This window comes from Giraffa tippelskirchi, chromosome 11, assembly GCF_054371585.1.
Source record: "Giraffa tippelskirchi isolate mGirTip1 chromosome 11, T2T-mGirTip1v1.2.pri, whole genome shotgun sequence".
Taxonomy (NCBI): Eukaryota; Metazoa; Chordata; class Mammalia; order Artiodactyla; family Giraffidae; genus Giraffa; species Giraffa tippelskirchi.
The window spans coordinates 22,248,703-22,258,989 of record NC_137285.1 but is presented as its reverse complement, the minus strand read 5'-3'; the positions used below and the strand labels follow the sequence as shown (position 1 = coordinate 22,258,989).

The 10,287-nt window shown below is 41.3% G+C and overlaps 1 long non-coding RNA gene across 1 annotated transcript in view; it reads right to left on the bottom strand.

Moving 5' to 3' along the window:
* Window positions 1-1,927: 1,927 nt before the first annotated feature.
* LOC145526013 (uncharacterized) overlaps window positions 1,928-10,287 on the bottom strand; it is a 30,042-nt gene continuing 21,682 nt past the window's right edge. The window contains exons 3-5 of the long non-coding RNA XR_014068592.1: window positions 3,728-3,815; window positions 2,852-2,891; window positions 1,928-2,131 (exon numbers count right to left, since the gene is read on the bottom strand). This is a non-coding gene — a long non-coding RNA (uncharacterized LOC145526013). The remainder of the gene's footprint in view (window positions 2,132-2,851; window positions 2,892-3,727; window positions 3,816-10,287) is intronic.

The following is a 10,287-nucleotide window of genomic DNA, read 5'->3' as shown; positions in this document are numbered from 1 at the left end:
TAATACATATTCCAATGTAAACAATTCATTATCCCGTGTAATCATTCAGGAGAGAGGGCAGAAGAGGAATCCAGAGTGATGCAATGTGACCAGGACTAGACACGCTATGGCCAGCTTCAGAGGGAGAAGATGAAGAATGAGAGCGGCTTATAGGAGGCAGAAGGGGCAAGAGATGGGTTCCCCTGCCAAATCGTTAGAAGGAATATAACCCTGCCAACACCTTGATTTTAAACCATGAGACCCTTATCGAGTTCTAGGCGACAAAACCATAAGGTAATTATTTGGTCTGTTCTAAACCACGACGTTTATAGTAACTTGTTACAGTAGAAAAGGAAATTAACACATCTGAGAATCACAAGAGTCTCTAGATGACAGCAGACAACACACACTGAAGAGCAGAAAGCATCAACAAGCTTTAATATTGTTATAAAGTAATATCCATTAGTGGCTGACACAAGGCTATAAATAAATATCTGTTGACTTATATAATGAGGTAAGTTACTTTATGTTAGGAAAGAGAGCCTCTTATGTAACTATGAACAGATATAAACAATTTTGCATTTGTCAGGAGTGGTCAGTGATGGTACCGCAGGCTCCCTACACATGTCGATAGAGGAGGAGGTGTGGCCTAACCTTGACCATGAACGTGGAGTAATATCCATGGGGTTATTTACTAGAAAATTTTGTGCTCTTTCCTAGATACTAAACTGGTGAAAGATAATCCACAGACACTGGTGGCTGTCTTTCAACACATGAGGAAACTACTTTAAAAAGAAGACAGCAGGGGACTTCCCTGGCAGTCCAGTGGTTAAGAATCGGCACTTTCGAGGCAGGGGGCATGGGTTCGATCCCTGCTCAGGGAATTAAGATCCCACCAGCTGTGCAGCCAAAGTATTTTTCAAAATTTAAAATAATAAAAAAGAAGACAACATAGAAGAAAGCAGAGCTCAGAGATGGGGAGAGAAAGAGTCAGAATCCTAAAAACATTCCTTGGGCGCCTGGGTCTACCTGTTCATGACACTATTATAGTCCCCCCTCGCTCTCACCTCAGGCACACACTGTCACCAGCACCCCTTGGGGGAGAGCAAGATAAGGAAACATTGAAAGGTCTTCCTGAAAAAGAGTTTCAAGAAAGAAGCAGCGAAGATTCCCAGAGGTGCTGGAGTGAGTGGTCTCAGGGGAATTCATTCTTGGACTCCTAGAGTTGTAACCGGCAGAATTAGTCTGGAAGATCAAGGGCGACTCCTTTCAGCCCCTGTCAAAGACGCTGGCTGCTGCTGCCTGAGGTTTGGTCCAATATCCAGTCTCTATTTTCCTACTTGCTTATGTATTTATTTAACAGGACAGTGTAGTGAATAACATAAGAGTATGAATTCAACCCCCAGGGCTGTTGGTAACTTCAACTTCTAGTGCATCAGTTTCCCCACCCATAAATGGGTTAATAATGCTACCTACTTCAAAACCCTATATAGCAGGAGGCGTGGGCTTAGCACACAGTAATCCCTGGATGCATGCTTTGGAGCTCCCAAAATTACAGGGAGGGAAAAAGCAGGAAACAGACCACTAAATATGCAGTTATATATTTTGACTTAACAAAATGATTAAATCAGATCATTCTTAAAACCAAAAAACTAATTTGGAAATTTAATTATTTTGAAGGACAGATCCCCTGTGGCTTACTTATTCTGTGATGTTGGAGTGGGAGAAAAAGCTAATAGCTTTCTAATTATATCAATTTTCCATTTTAAAAAATCTGGTTCTCATTTATTAGTCTGTCAAGGGATTACCAAGCTACTCACTTTATGCTCTTAATTCACAAGGCAGGAATAAATTAGTGCAAATTTATTAGATCCTGTTCCCTTAAATTTCCTTTCTAAGTTGAAGCAATTAAACTCATTCCTTTTTATGGAAGTTGTTAACAAACCCATTTATCAGAAATGGGGCTTTATTAAGTTTAGTTGGTAGTTTTCATGAAATAACCTAAGGAACAGTGTACAGATCTCCACACCCGACCTCATCAGCAAAAGAAATGATAAAAAAGAGAAACAAAAGCAAAAAATAGAGTTCATCCACATTGTTGCAAACAGCAGCGTTTCCTTTTGTTCTGGCTGAATAATTCCACTTGTAGAATCTGAAAAAAAACCAAACTCACAGAAACAGAAAACAGATTGACGGTTGCCAGAGGTGGGGAACTGGAAGGTGGGGGAAACAGGTGAAGGGGCCCAAGAATATAAACTATTATTTTGCAACATATACATATATAAAATCACTGCATTGCATCCCATATGGTGTCTATTATATATCATTTACACATGGAATGTAAAAGAAATGATACAAATGAACTTCTTTACAAAACAGAAATAGACCCACAGACATAGAAAACGAATTCATGATTACCAAAGGGGAAAGTGGGGGAGGGATAGATTAGGATTTGGGGATTAACAGATACATACTACCACATATAAAATAGATAACCAACAAGGGCTGTATAGCACAGGGAACTCTACTCAATATTTTGTAATAACCTATAAGAGAAAAGAATCTGAAAAAGAAATATATATATATGTATAACTGAATCATTTTGCTGAAACACCTGAAACTAACAATGTTGTAAACCAACTAGGAAGGTTTGATTGGAAGAATTTTCTTGTTCTGTTTGCAGTACGTAACTAAGAGGGGTGGGTATTGCCAAATAAAGAATGATACAAATATAAATGCAAAACAGAAAGAGACTCATAGACTTAGAGAACCAACTTATGGTTGCCAGGGGTGACAGTTAAGTTTGGGATGGACAAGTACACACTGCTACATTTAAAATGGATAACCAACTGTAACCAATGGATATACCTACTGTATAGCACAGGGAACTCTGCTCAATGACACGTGGCAACCTGGATGGGAGAGGAGTTTGGGGGAGAATGGATACATGTATATGTATGACTTAGTCCCTTCACTGTCCACCTGAAGCTATCACAACATTGTTAATTGGCTGTACCCCAATACAAAATAAAAAGTTTTTAAAAAGAAAGACTGATGTAAATGGAGTCCAGGAAGCTGAGCTTAAAAACCTACACACACACACACACACACACACACACACACACACACATTTAATGAAGAATGAAAAAGCTAAACCCACATAAAGACAAGAAAATAAAACCCATGGAAATGGATGACCTAGGATATCACTGACTAACCTGGGGAAGAGATGAGACACTGTTTTGAAATGCTCTGTGTAGAAACCATTGAATTTGATTGCTCAGAGTCACTTTAAGTTATCAAAGAACTCCTGTCCCAGTTCCGATCTTATTTACTCCCTCCTCCTGGAATGTTCTTCTTCTGAAATCTCTAAATCTGACTCCCTCTTATCATTCAAATTTCTGCTAGTAGGCCAGCATACTCAAGAAGCTTTCTCTGGCCACCCTCCTCATAGCAGGAACACCCACCCAAGTATTTCTCAGTGGAATTACCCAATTTCATTTGCCTAATAAAATTATACTTAGCTTGGACTATCTCAGACATACATTCAGTTACAAGCTTATTGTCTTTCTTTTCTGCTAGAAAATAGCTCCTGGAAATCAGAAGCCCTTCCATCTGTGCTGCATTCCTAGTGTCCAGAAGAGTCTGGAACAATCCAGAAATATTTGTTGAATCGGTGAAGGAACCTAGTTACAACCTAGATGAGTAGACTGGGGCCCAGAAATGGTAAGTATCTTGATGGGGGTACTTCCCTGATGGTCCAGGTTTAAGATTTCATCTTCCAACTCAGAGAGTGCATGGTCCATCCCTGGTGGGAGAGCCAAGATCCCACATGCCTGGAGGCAAAAAAAAAAACAAAACACAAAACAGAAACAATATTGTAACGAATTCAATAGAGACTTTAAAAATGGTCCACATCCAAAAAAAGAAAAATCAAAGTATCTTGACTAGGGTCGCACAGATCACTAGCAGCAAGCTGGGATAAAAAGGCGTGACCCTTGACCTTTAAAGTGCTTGGGTTGAACTCTTGGGGGAAGAATCCTTGCATTTGGGTCCTTTCTCTGTGATAACTTCAATGCTGATAATGTGGAAACACAGAGAGATGTCAAAAATGCATTTTTTTCACACCATCGAGTCTTGCCACCCGGGAAGAAATTAACATTGAGGATTTTCTGAATCGCTAACATTTCACTTCCATGAGAGGTTTGGGGGACTTTTCTTCTCCCACCAACAACATTAGCCATTTAGGAAACGATTTAAAACAAAAGGGCATTTTAGAATATTGCCAATAACAGTTAGCAAATCTCATTAATGAGATACTCTGATGTGGAAATCACCACAATTCTTTTTTGCTGAAAATACTGTAATTAAGCCGTTGTGTGTGTGTGTTATTTAGCAAACGAATAATTACACTATGCCCTTGAGGCTTCCTGCTACTTTGAAGCATCGGGCTAATACCCTTGCCATCTTGTCTGGAACTCAATTTAATGAGCAATATATTCCGAGCCAGGCACAGGGCAATTGACTGCTTTATACAAGAAGATATTAGAGCAACAGCAAAATTACCCAGTGTGCTGCAGGCCATAAAACATGAAGGATGGCGGATACATACTTTGCGTTTAATTCCGAAAAACAGACTGTGGTTAATTCTGCATTGGTCACTGAGCACCTTGTATGTGGCAGCCTCTGTGCTAGACGGCAAGAATACAAGGACAATATAAGATGCTGGGAGGCTTGTCATCTGTTTAAGGGCATTTAAAAAAAAGTCATGACATCAATGTGAAGCAATGATAACATTATCATGCGTGCGTGCTAAGTCACTTCCGTCGAGTTGACTCTGTGCAACCCTATGAGCTGTAGCCTGCCAGGCTCCTCGGCCCATGGGATTTCCCAGGCAAGAATACTGGAATAGGTTGCCATGCCCTCCTCCAGGGGATCTTCTTGACCCAGGGATCTAATGTCTTGTCTCCTGTATTTGGCAGGTGGGTTCTTTATCACTAGTACCACCTAGGAAGCACATTATCCCTTATACCACCTCTGACTTATGCTCTTCCCTAAATCCAAAAGCCAAAGTCATGGTTCATGACTTCACCGAGGAGACATTTGACATGATGAACCCCAAAAAACTTGAATCTGACCCTCCATCACCTTTGCAGCTGTCCAAAGTCCACCCCATTTCTTTCTCAGCCAGGACGTCCCAGAGGTCAGAAGGAGTTCAACTGGTTTCATGTTAATGCCATTCACCACTTGCATTAGCACACTGTTTTAAATAACTGGTAACGTTAAGTTCTTCTGTGACAGCTCTAGATTGGATTTCATAAAATCATGGTCCAGACCTTTCTTGGTAAATAACTTGCATGTGAGCAGCAAGTAGCTCGACCCCAGTGGAAAGGGTTCCTTCAAATTCTACACCAATGTAAACATTAACTAATAGCCTTGGCCCCAAAGAAGCTCTAGAATCATCTACCAATTGCTGTTCCCCCGTTGATTCATGGTTACAAGCTGAGAAAAGTGGAAATGGAGACATGGCTCTGAATGAGGCAGAATGTGCTGGAGGAGGGACCATGTGTTTGATTCAGTGAGAAAAAAACAACAGGTTTTCAGTCAGTCTTGCAGGTCGACTCTTGGCCAGTGAGACGCTGTAATAACATGATGACAAGTAGAAAGCTACGAGTTTGCTCTCCTGTGACCTCCAGAGTGATGTGAGCCAAGGAGAGGGAGAATGGTTTACCTGATGCGGATGGAGGTTCCAACCTGCCTGAACTTCAGGGTCACCAATGCCCAGAACCCAAGCTCTTATGCATCCTCCTCTTCCAAGTGACACTACATTACAAGGTCATGTTGGAAGTAAGAAATTAGGCGGGGGGCCCCAGGAGGGTTAGTTAGTCTCAGGTAAGCACAAAATGGGCTTTCCTAGTAGCTCAGCTGGTAAAGAATCTGCCTGCAGTGCAGGAGACCCCTATTCGATTCCCGGATCAGGAAGATCTGCTGGAGAAGAAATAGGCTACCCACTCCAGTATTCTTGGGCTTCCCTTGTGGCTCAGCTGGTAAAGAATCTGCCTGCAATGCAGGAGAGCTGGGTTCAATCCCTGGGTTGGGAAGATCCCCTGGAGAAGAGAAAGGCTACCCACTCTAGAATTCTGGCCTGGAGAATTCCATGGACCATATAGTCCACGGGGTCACAAAGAGTCGGACATGACTGAGAACAAGATAACGGAGGTGTTCGGGAGGAGAGTGTGTAACAGACAAACGATGAATTTATCAGAAGAGCCACCTGAATTACTCATAAAAGAGGGACTGTAAGAAGCCTTGGGCTCTGTCACTCAGTATCCATCCATTTCTGAAGTGTGTCCCAGGGATTTGGGGCTGATGGAGTGAATATGTAACCACGAGATGGCAGCAGCACACAGTGGGTTTATTTGGGTGCAACTTGGATGAGATTGCAGCAGGGGACCCGCCTGCCTGCCGAGGTAGGGGGCCCACCAGTCAGAAGGAGAGGAGGCTGAGAGGGAGGGGAGTTGGAAAGGACCTCACATTTCTAGGTGCTGTCTCTCAGCACCTGGCAGGAATCACTGAGTCAGAGAGCTCCTAAGGGCAGCAGTGGCTGAGGGTCTTATCTATGGCTGGCAGATGTTGACTGCCATTTCATGAGTTAGGCAAAGCACGCAGGCTTTAAGTGGCTAAAAATCTGTTTATTTGATAAGAAATTCTGGAGAGGGTGTGGAGAAAAGGGAACCCTCCTACGGTGAACAGTATGTAGGTTCCTCGGAAAACTGAAAACAGAACTCCTATATGATCCAGAAACTCCACTCCTGGGCATATATCCAGACAAAACTGTAATTCAAAAAGATACAGGCAACCCTATGTTCACAGCAACGCTGCTCACAACAGCCAAGTCATAGAAACAACCTAAATGTCCATCGACAGATGAATGGATAAAGATGGGGTACCTATATACAATGAAAAACTACCCAGCCATAAAAAAGAATGAAATAATGTCTTTTGTAGCAACATGGATGCAACTGGAGATTATCATACTCAGTGAAGTCAGTCAGAAAGACAAAGACAAATACCGTATAATATCAGTTATATGTGGACTCTAAAATATGACACAAATGAACCTATCTATGAAACAGAAACAGAGAATAGACTGCTGCTTGCCAAAGGGGTGGAGGTGGGAGAGGGATAGATTGGGAGTTTGGGATTAGCACCTGCAAACTGGCACATATACAACAGACTAACAACAAGGTCCTATTGTAGAACACAGTGAACTATATCCAATATCCTGTGATAAATAATACCGGAAAGGAATACGAAAAAGAATGTATATATATATATTTAACTGAGTTACTTTGCTGCACAGTAATAATTAACACAACATTGTAATTCAACTATACTCCAATAAAAAAATTAAAAAAAATTTTTAAATCTTATTTGGGTTATATCTAACTGTATAACCGTACAGCAGCAATTTACACAACATTGTAAATCAACCATATTTTGATTAAAAAATAAAAATTGAATTTTAAATAATCTGTTTATTTGGGTTATATTTAAAACAACTGCATGTATAGAAATTTGATTTGGGTGCCAACAGGCTTTTTACCTAATGAGTTTAGATGTGAAGTGGGCGACGGAAGGCCTATATACAGGGACCATTTTGGCTCATTTATGTAACGAATCTCCTAAACCAAATGTCTATGAATCTTCATTGTCTTATCTGTCCTACCTGATGTGAAAGTAGCATGAGAACTGAAATTAAAACATTCGAAATATAGGATAAACTACAAGGTCCTATTGTATAGTACAGGGAATTATACTCAATAACCTGTGATAAAACATCATGGAAAAGAATGTTAAAAAAAAGAATGTCCATATATATATATATATTTATATACATATATATAACTGGCATATATGTACAATAGAGATTGGCACAACATTGTAAATCAACTATGTTTCAAAAAAATAAAATTAAAACAGCCAGAATAGAAAGATAGTAGGGCTTGTTCTTCGGGTGCGGTGGCCTCGGTGAATTGATTTGGGTTGCCAACAGCAGTGGGAATGGCCTCACTACCCTGCCCGGCTGCTAGTGCTACAAGAAGGGGAAGCAAAACCAAATTAATCTGCCAGCTGACCCCCCAGCCTATGTCCAGAATGGCCTTTCACACCACAATATAAGGCTTAGTTCCTCACAGGACCCTTCCTTCCTGTCAACTATATCGCTAAAATTTTCTGCCTCTAAAAGAAATTTCTGAAGCCAGGAAGGTAAAATGTTCATCTATAACAAATCTAGATGTTGTATAAAAGGATGTTTGTGCATATTTAAGTATAGTTAAAGTAATTCATAATTTTTTTAAAATGTAAAAACACAGTTTCTACTTGGGAGAAAATACTTTGTTTCTAAGGCTAGCATGGTTGAGTTCAACTATGGGTTCACTTCAACCAGGCTGAACCCATAGCATGGTTGAAAGTAGCTATCATTTTTTTTTTTTCTATTTGCTTCCACTTCTGCTTTGTTTCTTAACAGCGATGGTTTTGCTTTCCTTCCCTGGTTGTTTAAGAGCTGCACCTATTTGAGACTTGAACCTTGACTTATCTCCTATCTCTACAAAACCCTGTTAAGTTTCCTATTAGACAAATGATCCCCATTGGAAAGTCATACATATTAACTTCTGTTAGGAAGTATCACCTTCTCAATTTTTAAAAACATGTCAAATTCTTAGAAAGTCTTGGAAAGGTAGTAGAATGGATTTGCATCTTTTATGAGAATTTAACCTTTAGGTGTGCATTAGGTGAAAAAGTGCTAGTATTTAAATTCCGTTGAATATCTCTTAAACCAGACATAAAGCACCTAATATGTAGCTTTTATTAGGAAAGAACCATTGATTTTTTTTTCAGAACTGTGTATGCATACTAAGTCGAGTTAGTCATGTCTAACTCTTTGCAACCCTATGGACTGTAGCCCTCCAAGTTCCTCTATCCAGGGGATTCTCCAGGCAAGAATACTGGAGTGGGTTGCTGTGCCCTCCTCCAGGGGATCTTCCTGACCCAGGGATCGAACCTGTATCTCTTCTATCTCCTGCATTAGCAGGCAGGTTCTTTACCACTAGTGCCACCTGGGAAGTCTTTTTAGGACTAGTTTTCGGTCACTAGCTTATTTGTAGACCTACAAACACCAGAATCACACGTGAAGAGATTAGAGGGCCGTGAACTTGCTGGACAAACTGAAACTAAACAGGGGAAGAACAGAGTCACTTCTCTACCCTACACTTACTCTATAGCAGACGCCTCTAGAATGGACGGTGGTGAGAATCATCTGCATAGTATCTACCTTATTATTTCAGTCTCTCTTTCTCATAAGTGCTCTAAACTAAACGGGTGACTGTTAAATGTGTGTACAACATGAACCCTCTGTATAAGTAATCTGTCTGAGAGTAGCAGAGCCCATCACGACAGAATGGGACACTCTGTCCTCCAGGGTGGGAACGTCCTCCAGAGGAAATGTCCCAGGTGGCAGAACAAGCAGGGCCCGTCCCTGGTGAGATCATTTCTAATATCTCAGAGATCCGGAGGTCAGCGTGGAGCTGGAACCATGCCATAGGCACCCATGTCTCTATGTCTGGCAGGTGGGAGAAAGGATAAAGGGTGAACAGAGGATGCAGAAGAGAATAAAACCAGCATGCACTGAGTGACTTCATTGTGCCAGACACTGATTTCTCAGGATTAATTCTCTTGATCTTCACCAGAAATCTATGAGTTTGTCAGCATGAGTGTTCTCAATCTGGATTCCTATGTGGGAGGGTCACCAGTGATGTTACCTCAAGCCTCTTCTCAGCACAGGGCTCGTACTGCTTGGAATCCATCCAAACCCCTCACACGACCTCCTGAGTCTCATCTTTTTTAGTAATCTGTGTCACCTCTGGGGCTGTTTGAGGTTTTCCTTGTTTGCTTCTTTTTAATGTTCATTTATTTACTTTTGGCCAAACAGCATGCAGGATCTTAATTCCCTGACCAGAGATCTAACCCTGGGTCTACTACATTGGAAGTATGGCGTCTTAGCCACTGGACCACCAAGGAAGTCACATTCTTCATGTTAAACATAGTGGCATCTGCATCTGCTGCTGCTGCTGCTAAGTCGCGTCAGTCGTGTCCGACTCTGTGCGACCCCATAGACGGCAGCCCACCAGGCTCCTCCGTCCCTGGGATTCTCCAGGCAAGAATACTGGAGTGGGTTGCCATTTCCTCCTCCAGTGCATGAAAGTGAAAAGTGAAAGTGAAGTCACTCAGTCGTGTCCAACTCTTCGT